Source organism: Cygnus olor, chromosome 1 (assembly GCF_009769625.2).
Source record: "Cygnus olor isolate bCygOlo1 chromosome 1, bCygOlo1.pri.v2, whole genome shotgun sequence".
Classification (NCBI taxonomy): domain Eukaryota; kingdom Metazoa; phylum Chordata; class Aves; order Anseriformes; family Anatidae; genus Cygnus; species Cygnus olor.
The window spans coordinates 30,393,536-30,414,458 of NC_049169.1; positions in this window are offsets into that span (position 1 = coordinate 30,393,536).

Here is a 20,923-nt window from a genome sequence, read left to right on the forward strand (position 1 = left end):
GGGAGACAAAACTCCCTGCAGTAGTTTGTTTATGTCAAGCAGATCTCTTGCTATGCCTTGTGAGTAGCAGCGGGTAAGAGAATGTGGAGTCCTTGGTCTGGGAGATGATAGCTGTTTTTAAATCAGTTAAGGAAAGAGTTCCAGCCAATGCACGTTCCTTGTGAGCAAGAGTCTCTGAGGAAAGTGAAGAGATCAGATTAAAGCTGGCAGCTGTAGGAAAGGAGTTGGTGCATGAAGCGACAAGAGATCCCTTTTTCACCACAAGAAAACATTAAGAAAGTTGAGGAGAGACAGGTAAATTAAGCCAATAAATCTCTACATAACCCTTCCTCAAAGCATACCACTTGGCTCAAGTCACAATGAGATTGTATTCCTCCCAGGAAAGCATTGCTACAATCAGTGGTCAGGCTGTCCAGAAAGAGTGGAAGGGACAGCAGTACAGACACTCTTTTCACGATAAAGGGGAAATCACTGATTTAAAGATCTCTACAGAAAGGTAGTAATTAAACTAGCAAATAGATCATTCAGAAAAGTTGAGATTTAAATGTAAAAGATTGTATCTTCTAGTGTGCTTTTTTCAGTTTATTCAAATATCAATGCTTTGGTGGTTTGGAGAATAGAGAAATGACCCCACACAGTGTGTAAATGTCACATTAATACATTTATGCCTCAGGTGATTGCTGTGGTTCAAGCTGAAATATATCTCTCCAGAAACTCTAGAAACACTCCAGCTTATACTGCCTTACAGATATTAAGCTGTTACCTAAAATAGTTTTCCGATTCTCCCGGGAATACAAAGAAACTGAAAACAATATGAATGCTTTATTTGGTAAGCAAGCTGTCATAGACTATAGAACAAATCTGAGCACCATGACAAATCAGTTTATTATCAGATAATAGGTTTATGTATTTATTAAGATGATAAAATAAACTAACATATTCAGCTCTAGACAGGTACCTAATTTGTGAAACTGAAGACGACTGCTATGCAGATAAATTCACAACTGAACAATGATAAACATGCCTAATTCACAAACTGTCTGTGAATGTTGGGCATGACAAGACCCTTGATGTGTCAGACGTCTGTTTCCAGGGCTAGACGCCAAACTTATTTTTCAAAACTCCCATAGCTCTAAGCCTTGAATTTGCATCTTTATTGCCCTCTGTGCTAATCTGGGAACCCCTCTGAATTTTCTACCAGTGACCAAGAGAACTGGACTTTAGCTGTTTTGGGTCAGCATGGAGCAGTGTTCCAGTCTGTGCCCATTGCCTCTTGTCCTGGCTTTGGACACCACTGAAAAGAACCTGGATCCATCTTCTTTGTTCCCTCCCTTCAGGTATTAATATATGTTAATAAGATCCCCCTGAGCCTCTTCTCCAGACTACACAGTCCCAACTCTCTCAGCCTCCCTTTATAGGAGAAGTGCTCCAATCCTCTTGTAGCCCTCTGTTGGACTCTTTCCAGTATGTCTAGGTCTCTCTTGTACTGGGGGGCCCAGAGCTGGACACAGCATTCCAGGGTGAGGCCTCACCACTGCTGAGCAGAGCAAATAGACAGATTAGAAATACTTTGAAAGAACAATGATGTATAATGATGAACATTCTTGGTATGTTATATAAAGGAAATAAATCTTAAAAAAAAAAAAAAAAAAAAAGAACAAAGAAGAAGAGTATTTGTTTAAGCTCAGCACTCAGCAATGTTAACCAGCAGGTAGAATAACAAACAGGTAACTAACATTGTCCATTTATTCTCTACAGGTAAGGAATGACACCATCTCAGGTAACTATATATGTAGTCACTGGCTTTTTCATGGAAGTCATTATATAACAAGATGGTATGGCTGTAATAGCATCAGTTGCACAGGGAGAAAAGAGTACCAGCACAAGAAGATAACATCAGATAGCCCAGCTGGATGAAGGATCTATCTATTCTGCTGCCCTGTCTCTGACAGTGGCTTGCAGTGAACACCTGGAGTTCACTGAACATCTCAGTTTTCAGCAACTTGCAGCTCAAGGTTGTCTCTACCTTGAACTGTTCTTTTCACATTTAACAGCCCTAGGATTTTTGTAATTATTATTTGTCTTATTGTTTTGTTGTTGTTGTTTATTTGTTTTTCCATTAAGTTTTAACTTCCAATTAAGTTTTGAACTAAGACAAACTTGTACCATCCCCCACCACAGTACCCCATGTTAAGGAGTTTCAGAAAAAACATTTCTTCATTTGTTTTGAATCTGCTAATTTCAGCTGATACACTAATTCCTGTATTACAACAGAGTGAACAGCCATTCCCTATTCCTCTTCTCTATGTCACTCATAATTTTGACAGACATCATAATGTACCTCCCATCATATCTTTTCCAGACTGAAAAATCTTACCTAATTGTTCTTCACACAGGAGCCATTCTTTGTGTTTGTTCATCCTTGGCTTCTTTTCCAACTCTGCTATATTCTTTTGACAGAGAGAGGAGGAGAGCAGAACTGTACACAGGATTTGATATCGTGACAGTGGTCATGGAGACACAGAAGATCTGGCCAGTCTTGTGCTTAAGCAGTGCTAGTGGTCTGAAAATTCTCATTCACTTTTTGCTTAACCTTGTAGGCATACAGTCCTAATCTTCAGTGGTCCTGATGATCAGTTATAGATGTGAAACCAATAGGACTATAGTAAGAATACAGTCCCTAGAAACACAGACCACGTGTGTCCCATTGAGATACTACTCTGCCATGAGGAGACATGGCCTGTTTAAGCCTGAACTACTAGCAGTACTAACAGACTAGTCATATGACAGTGAAATTTTGCATTTTTAACTGATCCACACTTGCTTGAAAGCAAAGTAAATGGGAATTTAAACCACATACTGTAAACCCACAGATTTTTCCAGTGTATTGATGCTATTGCTATATTTTCTCTGTAATTCATTTATTAGGAAAACAAACAAACAAAAAATCAAACAAAAAAAAACATGAAGAGGAAATTTTGCTATCAGGTTAGTCTGAGTTTTTATTTATTTATTTATTTATTTATTTATTTATTTATTTATTGGGAATGGGTGTTTTTGTTGGGTCTCAAGTTTATAGTTACCTCAGTACTGATATTTCTGTAAACGAGACCGTCTGCCTCATTAGCAGCAATATCTTAAACTGAGACACCCTAAGCTATGTGGGTCCTAAACTAAATGTCTTGCCACAAGAGGCTTTCATTAGTATTTTATATTTCAAAAGCTCTTAATGAGGTCTATATGGCAGAAGGTGTCCTTAAAATTACATCCTTGGCAAACATCGTCTTAATGTTAATTACATTAGGAGACAGAGAAGGAGAACGACATGTCTAAAATGACAAGGATGAAAATGATGTACTAAGCATGTTCAAAATAATGTAAAACAAATAATGTTTACTAAGCATTTATGACCAATATTAAGTCTTCAGACAAGTCACTAAGACTTGTCAAGTCATTCAGACACCATTTTGGATGCAAAAGAGTGCAATGTTTCAGCCCCACATATGCAGTACTTTTATTGAAATGTAGGGATGGAGTTTCTACCTTCAGCGGCATTTGGACAGTAAATTACTTCTTCCATGGTATGAGTTAGAAAAGTGTCATTTCTTTCATGCACCAGAACACCTGCCTAATTTGGCTTCAGATTTTAAACAGAAGAAATGGGAATGGAAAAGTTTGTTATACAAACAACAAAACAGTTATTTATAGAGGAAAAGAGTTAAGCATAAAAACTCTCTGAAACTTACAATGTTTGCAGTTTGCATTTTACTTTCTGGGTTTGAAATATCCTATTCAACACACCAGAGAAGCATTTAAACTTAAAGGACCGAAGCAAGAATATAAACCACAAATGCAACACAAGTTTAAAATGTCCTTTGAAAGTCTAGAAGAAAAATATTATGTTTTGAACAAAATATATGGAAATGTAAAATGCATGAACACAGTAATAAATGTCTAGAAAGGGAATATATGAATTAGATTGCTCTGAAGATGATGCATTTACAGTGTCATTACTGAGCCTAGATGCTTAAATTGGCACTGAGGTGATGCCTAGATGTGTAATTCATTTTGTGGTTTTAGGCACCTCGATTTAAGTTTGCCATGCATGAAGATAAAATTTTATATTTCTCCGCCAATAAAGCTCATCTGGGATGAATCCTTGACTGACAGTAGACAGCCTTTCTATCTCCACTCTCTTGGAAGTATTCTTCTAAGAAACAGCACCTTTAATTCCATCCAGAACACTTGATAAATCCCTACTAGTGATTGCTATGCAGGATAAATTAATTAATGCCTCTTTTACCCATGTTACCTATGTTTATTCTTACACTTCTATGCAGTTTTAGGACTTGTAACTGCACAGTTTGGGGACAAAAATATACCCCGGTACAGACATAGTATGTACAGACATTCAGTAAGCAGGCTTTTTCTTTAGTTTAGAAGTTAATCTAAAGGAGGACTGCCAGTGTTCAGTGTGAAAACAGGCAGAGAAATTAAGACAATACTGCAGACCAATATTTTTCCCTTAGCTTCATAATCCTTCTTCAGAAAGAGTGGACACTTCTTGTATGCCTTGAGACTGAAAGCCATGGGCATAACTAGGCTTATATCCTATAATGATTTATTGCTAAGTAACAATCAAATAAAACGATCTATGTTAAAGTTGAATCTAATAAGTGAAAGGAAAGATAAACATATGGTTTGTCATGTAAGCCAATAGATGTTGTTTCAAGAAATGTGGCAAATATCTCACCGGTGCTCCAAATAACATTGCTTATTTCTGACTGGAAACCAATACTGTCATTTCACTTTCATGGCCATTATCCTGCAAGTGCTGTTTCTGTCAGTTCCAGAATATGCCTCAGTCAGTAATTCAGTAGAGAAGAAAAAAAAAAATAGGAATTCTTATGCAGGCACCATATAATGAATGTGACCCATTTTTTATTAGAGGAAAAGCAGTACAAACATAAAAAAAATTTTAAAAAGAAAAAAAAAAAGAAAAAAAAAGCTAGTTACCTCATTTTGCAAGAATTTGAATTTGACACACATTTACACATGTATAAACATGTTTCTTCATGCTTGGATATGCTTAAAGCATAAATACTTCCATTGTAAGCAATACAGCAAGTGGAAAAGTAAAAGGTAATAAAAATTTCTTGGGTTTTAATATAATTGTTTTCTTATTTCTGTGATATCAGTGTGCATATATTTTCAATTTGCAGTTACTGATTGAAAGAATGTAAAAGATATTTGAAAACCAGCAGGAAGTAGAACTATGAAAAGAAGAATAAAACAATGGTAAATAATTCTGTAATGCAATATATGCTGACAATTCAACTTTATGTAGGTATTTTAGGATTATTCCTGTGATATAAACAATTATTCCAGACTGATTTAGAGATTTATTAATTGCAAAATACTTCAAAAAAATTTAACATTATGAAGATGTTTGAGCAGATAGTACTGTTTGTGTGCAGAATGTGATCAACCTTCTTAAAAAAGGATAATGAATATACAAGTACAGAAATTTTGCTGCTGTTTTCAGGTAGCAGTAACAAAGATGAGGAGCAGGAGGATATGAAGCATTTAGTGTTTTGTGAGCAATTTAGGTCAATGATAGGTTTTCATCATCATCCAACCCCAGAGTATTCTGCTCTTTGACAATTTCGATGTCATAGTTCCATTCAAGTTGAAAAAACATCCCACCCAAAAGTGAGCAGTATAAGCAAAATACATCAATGTCTAGGGCCCCTGGTATACTATAGTATGCCAACAGCTCAAGCCATTAATTTTAAAGGAAAATTTTTGTGTTTACAGATTTTGAAATAAAATATGAAAATTCAGCCCAACTCTATCTTGTACAGCAAAACCTGTCTGAAATTGCTGAGAGTTACCAGCAGCACCTTCTGTTTCCCATGATGTGTCACTGTAGAGGCTCAAAGCTTTGAGAGACTCCTCAGTGTCACAGTAGCAACACACGCCTGACTATGGAAGAGTGCCTAGAAGAGAAGAGTGCTGCAGATCCACTTCATTTAAATAATAGTTTTCAGTACTGGGATGTGTTGCTGACATCCTTGTCTCTCTGAGGAGCCCTTACTGATACTTAAAATAGGAAACCGAAGACATTTATGCTGTTCTCTACTTCTCAGCAAAGGCTAAGTGGGTGATGTAGCTACCACAAACTGTGTGAACCTCAGACAAAAACAGTACCATACGTATGGTCAAAGTCCAAACTCTCTATCCTGTCTATCTATCTAAACTATCTAAACCTTCTGTCCTGGATCATTTCACCAAAGAAACTCTGGAGATATTCAAAGAAAAATGTTTGTAAAAGAGAAGCTGAGGAAAAATATAAGGACAGGTGTCCCTAACCCCACTATTCCCTACTGCTTCTACTTTTCCAAATCACCTATTCAATAGCATTTACAGTCAGACAATGATTTAAATGAACAGATTGTTGACTTTTGTTTTGTTTCCTAAACATGAAGTTGCAATAGACAGAGTTCCAGTGTAAGCTCATTGATTTTAGAGTCGTTGCAGTAGCAGTCATCATTGAAGCCATTCAAACACTGCATTCATAACCTATCGCAAATATTAATATAAAGAAAAAGCTGCCCAAAGAGTAATTTTGGTCTGTCATGTGTTGCAAACCACAATACTCAATTCATCAAAGAAAAAAGTGAAGGACAGTTACCTTCAACTCTGCAATGGCTAATGTAGACAGCATATTTTGGGAGTGAACATAAGCATTTATTTGCTTTAAGAGATTCGGAGCTGTGAATGGATAGAGAATTGAGTAAAGAGTCTTTATCTGAAAACTGAGTTTTGCTGAGGTTGACGCCATAAGGAAGAGCCAAAGTACAAGTTCTGAACTGTAGAAGAGTTTGGCAGTACAACTGGGTGAGACCAATTGATAGCACAGCAGTTATGCGAGAAGTCTCTTACTCTCAGCATATGAATCAAGAAAGTTATTTAATCTACCAAGCACTTTATGTAACAACTTGAAAGCCTTCAAAAAATTGCAAATCTTTTATTTTTTTTTCTTTAGCAACTGCCAAGTATGCCTCTGCTGCTGAAGAAAATGTACACTAATCAGTTGAAGTTTGTGGGTTTTTTATTAGATCTGGAAAGGGATTTGGAAATAAAATTGCAAAGCTTTACTTGAGATGGATGCAAGTATTTCAGATATAAATTAATGAAAATACATTATGACTATATAAGACAAGGATGGCTGGAGAGCTTTTTCAGGGGCTCTGAATCCTGGACTCCATGTTCTAGTCTCATGGTTATTTTCTAAGGGAAACACAAACCTGTGTAATGCTTGTAATAATAAGTGCCCTCTGAGTGTGTACAAGCAAGCACTAATTTATGTACAGAAAGATGAATAGAAAGTCTTTCATTAGCTTTTCTATTCCTTTCTGGCCATCTTTCCTAAAGACTTACCATCTAGTTTCTTAGGACATGGTGTTAAGAGATATGTATGATCCTGTTGTCCTAACACAGATGACTAGAGCTGTTGGATACCCGCAGAACATCTACAAGTGGCTAACAGATATGGCCTTAGGTAGTTCTGTACCTCTGGAGTGGCAGCTGTGGGCCAACAACACATAAAATTATATTATATACATATGTTTAAACCACTGATTCTCACCCTACCTGTAGTACTGCTCATGAACAAACATACCATCTGAATGTTGTGAATGTTACCCTACTGTGGCCAAAGGAGATAAGGCTCGACCCTCTGTCATTCATTTCAGGGATGTGTCCAGCTTGCTATACTCATATAAAATATGTGGTATATTTTAATGATTTGACTATATATGTATATACGAGCACTAAAAGAAGAACAGGAATATATGGAGAAATTCAGTGCCCGTGCACTGTACTTTGATGGTGCAGCTGTTTTTACAAGTTGTTCTGCTGTCGAAATTAATTTTATTTCTAGTTTATTTAAAAAATTCTGCTGAAACAGACCTACAGAAGGAGGCACCTCCATAAATACTCCTCCACAAAAAACAGGGCAACCTGTTGTGTGGGAAGAACCAGAGAGATGTCATTCTTCCCATGAGAGGGAATTTCTGGAAGGAGGAAGAGACAGAAGCAGAGCTGCTGTTGGTAGATTCACTCTCCACTCTGTGAGGGAGAGATGAAGTGCCTGGCTGTCCCCAGGGGCACAGGGGTCTGGTGCCCCAGTCTGGGAAAGCAGAGGATCTGAGTTCATGGTCATGCTGCCATGTTGCAATGCAGCCCCTTATGCTGCAGTTCAGTCCATCTTGGTTTTGGCGAGAAAGACTTGACAAGGAAAATGGTAACAGCCATGTCAGCAATGAGCTCCATATATCCATTTTCTTGTAGTAGGAATTTGCATACAAACAACATCTCTTGCTCTCTGAAGACTGCAGGAATTCTGACCAGCTCCACAGGGTCAATCACCCAAGACACTCTAAAACAGGATCTTTACCACCCCTCAATCTGCTACCTTCACTTTGCTACCTACCATTAAATGTTTCAGGGATTTTTGTTTAAGGAGCGTTTGGTATCCATTTTACAGAATCTTAGCTGGTCATTTCCCTCTGTTCATGGCTTCTGTCATACACTGATATACAAAGACAAAACTGGAATTGCCTTTTTAATTATTTCCAAGGAAAACTCCCGCTCCTGAAAACAAGAGAAATCTAAGAAAATCAGCCAGTGAATTCGCTCTTAAAGATAAACCAAATTTAAAACCATAACAGCCTAGAAATTTGGCCTTCACAAATACTCCTGAGCTGTTAACCTCTGAGCTATTAACTTTCTGGAGTTTACTTTAGCTGTGACAGCAATTTACTCATAAAAAAAAAATCTTTCTTCTGGTCCATAAACACATACAGGATTTTTGGTCCCTGCTTTGTAATTTAATGTGTGCCTCCATGCCTCAAGCCCGGTTTAGTGATAGCATACAGTCAGGTTTGAAGCTTCTGTGAGTTTCCAGACAATGTGAAGCAGAAAGTGCTCCAGAATCCATGAGATATTAATGTCATAAGATAACAGTGCAGTATTAAAGTTTCTAGCTTTTGTTTGGCTTGGCTTGGCTTGGCTTGGCTTGGCTTGGCTTAGTTTCACTCGGCTCGGCTTGGCTCGGCTCGTTTTGGTTTGGTTTGGTTTGGTTTGGTTTGGTTTCCCTAGACTCCTGAGAACTGAAGTGTTATTGTATGAACTTGCAGAGTACTACAAAATCACAGCTGCAACTAGATTTTATTAAGGATTTTTTATTTCCAAAATGAGCAGTGTTTGTAAGTGCCATATTCTCATGTGAATAACCTACAGGCTATCTGCCAATAACTAACTAATTAATTAATTAATTCTGCAGTTTTGAGGGTTAAACATATGGATAGGTAATACAAGGTAAATTTTATTGACCAGAGCATTTTCCCTGACATAAAGGAGGGTTCATTCTTCCCTCCTTCCCTGGCACAGGTCAGTCCCTCGACTCCCTGCAGCAAAAGTGAAGCTAATGGCAATGGACCCACTATGGGTATTTGACAATAAGTTTCATCAGTGCTCCTTTCAAGGACCACTACTTGTAAAAGGGTTGAGGCTACATGATGGATGGATTGTGTGTGAAAATACGGGCTAGTCTTAATTCTTTATTTCTGATATTTCCTGAATAATACTCTACTCTTTAGTGAATCAGTCACTCCCTTGGTTGCAGATCTATCGTTTCGTTGTCAGAAGTGGCCTATATCGATTCAATTCAGTTTAGACAGCTCCTTTCCCAAGCTGATTACAATCTAAAATGCAGGCACATGAAATGCAAGGCAAAGTGGATGAAAGTGATCAGGATAGCCTATTGTGTTGCTAATATTTATGTTGGAATCTAGGCAAATATTCAGCTCATTTGGATGTGTGAATGGTATAAATGTCCTCATGTTTAGCATTTTAGTATCTAAGTAATCACTAATAAGCCCACAGCCTCTCAGATGACCTAAACATCATCAGTTCCTTGATCCATCAACTGAGCTTTCATTTAAAAATAATTTTAAACTACAGTATTTCTCCCTGCATTCTCCTTCACTTTCTAGTTATGTAAAGTTGGACTATATTTATGCAAACTCAGTTTTGCTAAATGAAATATAGTGATTCTGAGTTTTCTCTTGGCATTTTGGAGTGTAAATTTTCTTTGAATTAATTATTTTAATTCAGTCACTACAATCAAATTCAACTGACTATCATAATTTATTTTAGGGATTATTCTGGTTAATGTATTCCTTACCACAGCAAGTAACCCTGGTGGATAGGTCTTAAAAGTTTCAAATGTCAGAAGACTTTTAAATGTTCTTATATGCTGCTTTGAAAGTTTGACAACAATCCACAAATTCCCTCTGCACTTTTTCAGTCTTCTAAATGCCAGGGAGGGATTTTTTTTAAGATTCTCCAAATGTTTTGCCACAGAATTGCCTAATTAACTTTCAGACTTGTTGCTGAGATGCTTTCCCACCAGAAAACATTTTATTTAAATAAAATGATTAAACATCTTATGTTTGTCCTTCAGTTTTACTTCAAAATGTCTACTGAGATTTCTGTTCAGAGGTAAATTTTATTGGAGAAGGATTATCTAGTGAATCACTTCAGAGACCAAAAAATATTTATACAGCATTATATTGCAACGTTTCTTTTAATTATAGTTAATATGACTAATTTTCAAATATGCAGTGTAGGGCAAACTAAGCAACTCTCAGTAGCAAGGAGCAGAATATTACTACATTTAGGGGGACAGCATACTTTGAGAAAATAATTGTTAGATAATAATTCTTAATAAGTAAAATTTAACCATATGGTATTAACAAATTCATATCCAAGCAAAAGTAATTCAAATCTGCATTTGAATCTCTGGACCTTTAAGAATAGTTGAACTTTTTTCTAAACATTTAGAATATATGTACCACATATTGGAAAATGTTATATATGGAAGCACTGAATGGGAAAGACTAACTACAGCTTCTGTAAATCTGCTTTTCCAGTCTCTACTCTTTGAAGCCTCAAAGCTCTTTTAAATGCTATGATTTAGAAGAGTCAAATCAACTAACTGAATGAAAGCCCAGGTGAATAGCGTTAGAGCAATGTGCTTCAAAATGTGCCAATCATATAGAGCACATCAGGTAAGAATTGAGAATCTTATTCATGAATCCTTTCTGGTACACAGAGAGAGCATCTTTAACCCTGTTCTTTAAATCAGAAGAGGGAAGATCAGGAATCAAGATCTTTCCAACAGTTCATTGCAGCATCAGACACAAAAATGATTGCTAGATAACATGCTGGACAGATTCCCTTCCTATTTTGATCCAGAACTGTGTCAAAGCCACAGTATTGTGTCAAGCTGGCCCCTGAAAATTTAGTCAGGCACCAAAATCCTGACAGATGTTTCACACTATGGGAAACTCTATTGTCAAGTTAGAATTCAGAAAATAAAAAAGCCTTGAAATGTAGCAAGTAATTGAGAACAAGAAAGGAATGTAATTAATAGTTGTGAGCCTTAAACAACATTGAAAATAAATGGTGGGTGGTTGTTATTCAGCTCATTTTCTCAGGGACAAGAGGTTTAGGTGATCACATTCTGTCTTTCCATCTGGGTTTTCTTCTTGGTTTCTTTAGAAACTTTGCCAGTCTCAGTCTAGCTCAACAGAGAAACAGAGATTAAAAAACTGTTATGTTCCTACAAGTTTCACCACTTTCGGTAAAAGAGAGCCCTCTGTAGCAGAGACAAAGGCTGTAGGAAAAATTCTGTCTGTTTAGACAATGGACACAGGTCTACTCTACCAGGTAGCTCTTTTTCTGCCGAATTTAGCAATAGTTTCAATATGCACATGAAGGAAATGAAATCTCCCTGCTTCTGCTGCTCCCTGTCTTACTAAATGGAAAGAATAAGTGGGGAATTTTGAATCTTCCCAGATCACAGATCTATATCAAATATAGAGAAGAAAAGGAAAAGAAGCTACTAATGAAGAGAATTTTAATTACCTTTCCTACAGGGTTCTTGACAACTGGTGTCTGAAGACTGCATATGGAAATTGTCTGGCGTTCTCTGCTGAATCTGTAAAGAAGATGTGGCCAACACAACTCACACATGAAGTCATTTTTCTGATCCCCCACTGCTGGAACAGCTTCACAAAAGATTGGTCCATATCCCAGCTGATTCAGAATAAAAGAAAAAATAAAGCAACTGGCTTCTGTTGCTGACTGGCCCTGTACTAAACATAATTTAAATAGGATGGAAAAAATTGCCCCTGTAAATCCAGAAGAGATTTAAATATTCATTATTTTATTCTCTGAGGCAGAGCATTTTCTGACTTGCAGGACATACCATTTCAAACATAGGAAAAATTTTAAGGCATTAAATATTTTATTTAACATTTGTAAGAAGTACTGTTTCAGATCCAATGACAATTTTTAGATTTGCTATAAAAATATACAATATTAATGTATCAATTGGCAGATGTAGTAAATGATAAATCACCAGTTGGCTATGTCACTGAAATCTGTAACAACATATTGGAAACACAACTAAAGTATTCCTAGAGCATTTGATTAAAATTAATTCTGAGTCCACTAACAGTATAATAACATTTAGTGTCAATCATTTTAAAAGTATTCCATGTCATAGGGGAAGAAAGCTATTATCAAGTCTAGGAATTAGTGGAAGTGTCGGGAAAAAAAAATAGCCTGTCATACTGCTGCTAATACTGATTAAGATCTAAGATGCCTTCTCCTTTCATATACAACTTAACAGGAGATAGGAACTGAAGGATGTGGATTTGGGACCAATGAAAGCTGCAGTTTGATGTCAAAGGATCATGTGTAATTGTATCCTTTCATTTGGCCATATGCTTTTCCTTTTGTCTCATTATATTGCCAAGTATGCTTTCCTTTCTTCACTTAAATAAACTAATAGGCTCAATCTTTCTGCCTCATTTCCCAGGCTCAAGGAAGTTCTTCTACTGCCACACTATATAGCATTTGGCATGCCTTTTTCCTGTGGCATGTCCTCAAAGCCAGTCTCCCCTCCACTTTACTAACACCCCATCCAGGCTTTGCTAACCTGAACATTTTCCATTTACTGTTCCTATCTTCTTTGCCCGAGCAGAATCTGAGCCAGTTTCCCTGCATTCAAATGCCTATCTGTTCACCATGACATCTGTGTTGCAGCACTGGCTGGCTGCTGGGAGAATAAAAGGCTGGGTTTCAGCATGCCAGAGTACTGGCAGCCTTCCCAAACAATCTCAAATGCATTCTGAAATGATCTTTGGTTATCTCTTGTGAGGTTTTTGATGACAATGAGCAATTATTGAAACAAATTTCTGTGAATCTTGTGAGGAATAAAATTGTTCACATGGTTCCTACTGTGGTGGTTTTACTTGGGTGGGCGGCTGAGCTCCATCACAACCACTCTCTCATTCCCCCTCCTCAAAGAGGAACGGGGAGAAAATACGATGAAAAGGGCTCAAGGGTTGAGATAAGGACAAGGAGATCGCACAGTAATTATCGTGACAGGCAAAACAGACTCAGTGTAGGGAGATAGTAAGATTTATTACCTATTACTAACAAACTAGAGAAGTGAGAAATGAAGGAAACCAAAAGCACCTTCCCTCCCATCCACCCTCTTCCACCTCCTCCCCCCGAGTGGCGCAGGGGAACAGGGGGTTACGGGGTAATGGGGTAATAGGGGTTATAGGGGGTAATGGGGTAATAGGGGTTATGGTCAGTCTATAGCGCTTCTTCGCCGCCGCTCCTTCTCGGTCACTCTTGTCCCCTGTGCTGTGGGGTCCCTCCCACGGGATGCAGTCCTTGCTGAACTGATCCGGCGTGGGCTGCCCACAGGCAGAACTGCTCCAGATATGGGCCCGTACCACGGGGTCCATCCCTCAGGAGTAAACTGCTCCAACCTGGATCCCCCACGGGCAGCAGCTCCTGCCAGGTCACCTGCTCCTGCGTGGTCTCCTCTCCACAGGCTACAGGTCCGGCACGGAATCTGCTCCGGCAGGGGTCTTCCACAGGCCGCAGCCTCCATCGGTGCAGGTCCACCTGCTCCACCGTGGTCTCCTCCACAGGCTGCAGCATGGAACCGTGCTCCACCATGGTACTCCATGGGCTGCAGGGGGACAGCCTGCTTCACCATGGTCCTCACCGCAGGCCACAGGGGACTTCTGCTCCGGTGCCTGGAGCACCTCTCCCCCTCCTTCTTCACTGACCTTGGCACCTGCAAGGCTGTTCCTCTCCCAGCTCTGTTCCCACTCTCCCACCTGCTGTGTGGTGCAGCATGTTTTTTTTTTCCCTGTCTTAAATATGCTCTCACGGAGGCACAAAACAACCTCACTTATTGGCTCAGCTCTGGTCAGCAGTGGGGCCCTTACCAAACATGGGGCAGCTTCTAGATCCTTCTCACAAAAGCCACCCCTATGGCCCCCTGCTACCAAAACCTTGCCACGTAAACCCACTACACCTATTCATCTATCAAAATGCAGTCAAAACAATATTATGTAATATTTTTCCTCATATACTATTGCCCTATCTCTTGATGCCTGACCCAAAATCTATATAAGGAACATCTCATTAGTGATTTTTCTAGTTTATTCACATTACATTCTTTCTTATTAATTAATACAAAATGTTATTTTGTTAAAGAAGAACATTAAAAATATCACCACTTTTTAAAACTGATTCTATTTCTGCCAGACAGACTTTAATAAGATATCGCAAATTGCACCAGAGAAATCTAACATCGCAGATCTCAAATAGCAAACATACATTTTACCCTCTTCTTGCAAATGGTGGAAGATGTCATAGAAGGTAGGAGTCTACGTAGCTATTTAATGTTTAATACCTTACTGATATGCAACATCTTTGTCAGTTAAGAAAGGTAAGAAAGTTTAAAGGATGAGCTTTCAGTCTTTGCATTTTAGTGTCTTATACTGTATATTCATCTCCATGTATTAATTCTTTTCTTTTTTACTCTTTCTCACTTCCTCTTCTTAGTTTAGATATGCTCACTTTCAGGATATGTCTTATCTGAGTGTTTTGTTTTTTTAATCTTTTGTTTGCTTTTCTGTTTTTGTTTTTCTGTTACATCATTTTTCATTTGTTTGTAGCTTTTATTGCTTTGTTGTGTTTTGTGTGTGTGTGTTTGGCATGGAAAAAAGTATGATATTTATTTTCATAATGAAATGGCATATACAAGACTAGACATACAACACAAATATCTCTCACAATAAATGAATGCAATTCTTACATTAGTATCATCCTGTCATCACCTTCTTCTTATCTCTGGACACTGAGAAGCTACAGATAAAATTTCAGTAGAAATCTCTGAAGCAGCCAGAGTAATGTTATAGTGAGAACATTTGGAACCCTCTTCATTTTCACCCCTTCATCCTTCCTAACACACTTTCACATTTAACTTTTATTCAGAAAGTAAAACCACTTCTGTCTTTTTTTTTTTAATTTTTTCATCACCTCCAGAAGTAACACAGCAAGAGAAAGTTAACTATAGGGATTAAAATAGTCTTTGTTGTACAGAATTCTTGAATGATTGGGTACACGTTGATTTTCATTTATCTGATGTTATGAGGAAAGCTGAGTAAATGTCTTCAACAAACAGGAAAGTCCTCCAAAAGAGCATTTCACAGTGAACTAAATCTCTTAATTAACCAAATTGTATTTGTTGAATTCTCTTTTGGCTATGAATAGTTTAAGGAAATATTTTGATAAAAACTGTTTTGGTATTTTTAAAACTAATGTTACATTTATTGGAATTATTTCTAAGTGATTTGTTTGTATTTTTGAATTTTAATTTTGAAATTGTTCTTTTTACTTATAAATGGGCACAAATGAAAAGAAAGGAAATTTTTGAAATGTCTAATACCATGAAATTAATATTTCTATAAAACATTTCAGCGTGAGCCCAGCTAATGTCTGCTTTAGGTTGACCAGAAACAAATTTATTTTCTTGATACTCTATTTTGGCAAAAAAAAATATGGAAGAGTGAATGAATATTATTCAACCAGAAATAAGCTTCTTGAACCTCTGAACATTTTATAAATGTTTGCAGCTTTATGGAAAGTATCTTTCCATTTTCATTTGTTCCTATGTGCTTATTCTCCTTGCCATTTTTCCCCACGTTGTTTTCTTCTTCCTTATTCTTGCCTCCCTTCTTTCCTCCCCCATAAGATTTCAGTTGTTTTGAAATATTCAGAAACAAAAGAAGTGTTCATACATTTCACAAGGTTTAATGTCTTTTAAAAAGTTTGTGATCTTAAGCAATAGCTAATATCCAAAGAAGGTCAAGTGAATAAATCCAATTGAAATTCAATAGAATTGAACACTTTATTCTCCTTCTGTTAAAACTCCAGTGTTATGTAACAGGAATTCCAAATCTTGATGAATGATCTTTAAGAGCCCCTTCCAACCCAATCCATTCTACGATTCTATGAAATACATATAATTTTGCATCAGTTGGTAACTTACAAAGGTAATGTTACAAAGGAGACTTATGATGATGCATTTCACAAGTCCAGTGACAAAATATATATAATTCAAATTATTATGTTTTCATTACATTTTTGATTGCCTGAACCAGCACACTTTCCCCGACACTGCTCTTTGAAAAGCACCTCATATTCTGCTCATACTGAGATTATGCTATCTAAATGTAACTTCATAAAGTTACCTATACATCAAGCTCTACACTGAGTGAACTGTCACTGCCTTGAATCACAGTCATTTTGCAACACACTAAAACCTTAGAATATTAGTTCTGGACCACCTCCCCACCCCTCCACCCCCACCCCCCCAGACACACAAAAGGGTGGGATACAACCAAACTCAGCCTCCCATATTACTATAAAATTATCTTTCTCTACACCTTACTTTCTTTTAATCTGTAGGAAAAGATATACCCTTCTTCTTGCTTGGAGCTATACTCTGATCCTATTAGAAGAGCTGGCACTGAGTGAGCTTACCATTTTAACTGGATTTCACACTGAAATAGAGAAGGCTTTCAGTGATCATCAGCCTCATGTCTGAACCTGTAACAAATGTTGAGAAGTTACAGAGAGATTAGAGGAAAAGGAAGGAAGCCTGAGTCAAGATCTAAAAATACCAGTTCAGTCCAGCCGAACCATATGAAGCAGGTGTGTCAGAAGTGTGAAGATCACTCAGACCTCTCATGGAAGGCACCAGTCAAGGATTCTCTAGGAGAAGGATCACTCAGTAGCAGGTGGAAGGTGGGTCAGGGCTGAGAACTGACAGAAGCAGAAAATATAAAGTGAGCCTTGAATGCCAGGTGTATTTATTTCAAAGTAAAAAAAAAAAAAAGGAAATTGTATGTATTTCCTCCTACTCAGTAAAATCACATAGGTAGGAAAATAATACATAGAATGTATTATGTATATTTCCATGCATGTTAGATTCTATAACGAACCCCAGGCAGGTTTTCCAGGCATCAGTGGAAGCATTCAGTGTACAAAACAGAATGAAGTGAAAGTACTTCAGAGTACATTGCTGTAGTGTCAAGATGCTCCTGTGATGGAAGTTAGGAAAAAAAAAAAAAAAGTTTTGACAGCCAAAAAAAAGTTTACGCCAAATTTTAAGCCAGAGTTATAATAATTATCAGAACAAAGAAATCATCCTACACAGTACATCACGAAGAACAGGCATTCTGTGCTCTTTGAACGGAGGAAGACACGATGAGATGGACTGAATATATGCTGTAGGCAATCATCCAGTTTAAAGAACATATCTGAGAACTACAGAACCCTCTCAGAAAGGACAGCAAGAGAAATATCTTGCTGAAAGATGCTTAAGAGTTATAATACTTGTGGAAGAAAGAAGCATGAACAATGAGGTTACCCCTATACTATCTCACTGGAGATGATTTTTTATCAAGCAACATATAAGACTATTCAAAAACATCTGGGAGAAAGAAAAGATACAAGTAAGCATGAGAAGTCAATCCTAAATACATAGCACGCATAATAAAATAATATCAAAGGTGACCTTTTTAAGAAAACTCTTTTGTTTGCTTGTTTTGTTCATTTTCATTAAGATTGAAAGAATAGGATGGTTTCTACAAAGACATATGTATGAGATGAATTCTTGTGATGACAGAAAAATAAGTGGATGGCAGACATATGCTGATACATCACATGATGTCACACACTAATGGAGAGCAACAGCGCATTGTCTGATTTAATGACTTAAAAAGCAAAGTACGTATTTTGAGTCAATGCTTGTCCTGTGGCACATTGTGTCTTGTGCCAGTCATCCCACATTTATAACACAGAATCCCAAAGTGAGATTCATCATGGCATTGTAGCCATCAACATCTCAGCAGACATCCTTAGCTTTTCTTTGATGGTGAAGCTTAGGTACTTCAATGAGTCTACTGACTTATTCTGGAGTCTGCCTTAGGATGTGACAAAATCCTAAAGCTGCCTATTTCAACTGACAACAGTGGTTGCATAAAATTGCCTAATTTTACTATAATATTGCCTAAGCCTTTAAAGTGCCTGACATTACATGAAGCCCACCTTTCTGTTTTGCACAACAGCTTTTATACGCTTCCATTTAACTATATCCATTTGACAATGCAATTTGGTGCACAATATAAACTCTGTTACTCTTCTCCTAAAAATACATATATTTTTAATAAATATTTTTGGGTGTGTCATCCATAAAGATCCATAACTGAAGTTATGAAGATTTACAGTAATAGAAAGGAACCATGCAAACTGATGTCCCTTTTTCATGCACATAGCATACATTTTGTAAAGCAAACTGGATAGCTATATGTGGGAGAGGACATACGCTAACATAACTATTTCCACTATTATCCATTTTATATGCAAAAATTGGCTCCAGCTTATACAGAAGTGTGTGTATTAATTGAAACATAAAAATTCACCCTCAGAGACTACTACTAGATCTTAAATCCACTTACGGTATATTTAACTGAACTGATTTAAAATTATACCTTTACTTCCTTTCATTTTCTTTAGGTTTTAATTGTCCATATGAACAGTGGCTTCAAGATGTGATTGATTACTTATGTAGACTAAGCACTTTAAGAACTATAAAATAGGGAAAGGCCATTGTAATGACATGATTTCAACTACAGGTATTCAAGAAGAGTGATTTTTCAAGGGAAGATCCAGCCTCACAACCATGAATTAGGAGTCTTTCTCAACATAAGTGATATGGTAACTGTCAGTACCAGTCTTGAAAACAATGACAGCTTTAAAATACCCTAGCTGTAATTGTGAAATTGTTAGCTAGCTGTCAGTTGTTCTATGACTATATCTAGATTTACTTCCATATAATGTTATTCTGTATTACAAAAGCATTAAAATTCTTGACAGTAATAAGGTACAAATTTACCTACTTCCATTTATTTTTTAACTGTCCAAGGCAGAAAACAATTTCTTTCCATATGCTTGAAAAAACACCTCTTAAAGAGGGCCTAGATCACCTCTGGAAATATTTTACATTATCTCTGCAGTAATTATATGCAACTATATTGTTACCATTTCAATTTATTTCCTCTGACTGACATGTCATGGACAGAATGTATATGACCTGCAAGTTTATAACCTGGGATGTACACAGAATTTCATATTAAAGTAATCTAGAAACATATTAACTAAATGTCATTGAAGCAAATATATTTCAAGCAAAGGTATCAAAATGATTATAATTCTTCCCAACCTCAGGGACATCTAGAATTGTGATTCAAGTAGGAAAATCCCTGGAGGAAAGAGGCTTTGCCTGGACTGAGGCAGGAAAAAAAAATAGGGAAAAGAGGACTTTTAATGGTCACTATGACTTCTTGTTTCCTGACCCCACCACAAGGTCGGAGGCATAGGAAAGGTATTGCTTGAACAAGAGGGAAGACCTGAATTTTTTACAAAAGTCTTTTGTCTGAGACAGAGCCCCGTCTAATACCCCAGGTTAATAGCACAACTATATTGTTGACTATATTATATATAACTGTGAAGTATCTGTAACTATATTGTTAACAGTCTTTTCTTTCTTTCTTTCTTTCTTTCTTTCTTTCTTTCTTTCTTTCTTTCTTTCTTTCTTTCTTTCTTTCTTTTTTTTCTTTTTCCCTATGTAGAGATCCAATCCTAGAGTCTTGTTACAGAAATGAGAGTTGCTGGAAATGAACTCTGGATCCCAGAAGTGACAGTTACACCACCAGTAACACTGGTAAGCATCCAGCTGACAAGTGAAGGTAATTCTACCATTAAAGAATTTTCCTTTCCTAAATGTCTCTGCACTGAACTTTGGCTTCTACCCCAGCCAAAACCTAGGCCAATTTCAGCTTCCAGGTTAGCCAGAACAATGTCGCCAGGACAGAAAGAAGAGAGACTGGTAAAACAGGTCTGGTTTTGTTTGCATTGCACACAACCCATTAATACTAGACACTCTAATTAACAATACTTTGCAATAATATATCTCATTTGATCAAAGATCCTGAAAGTGATTTACATGTATTGACTGATGTAAAATTATGCTAGTCAAGCATTACATCTGTAGAATAATATAGGAACCACAGTCCTTTCAGTCATCTTTTACTAGTGGGACAACATCTGACAGCTTGAAAAAGATTTCTCATGGCCAATAACTTTAACAGCAATAAAATTGTAATTCATAAGTGTAAATTGAAATCTCAGTGCTGTAACCAGATTTTTTGCCCTTAAAATTAATGTGGGCACAATGAGTAAAGACAAGATTATGACAGTGCAGTAGTGCTTACAAGGAAGGAGGTAGAATGATGTTAAAGGAAATATCCTATTTTTTAGCATAAATATCATGAATGTCCAAAAGCATTCCAAGACAGTAGAAAGGAACAATAAATATTTTAGGCTTTTTTCATCGAATAATTATATACAT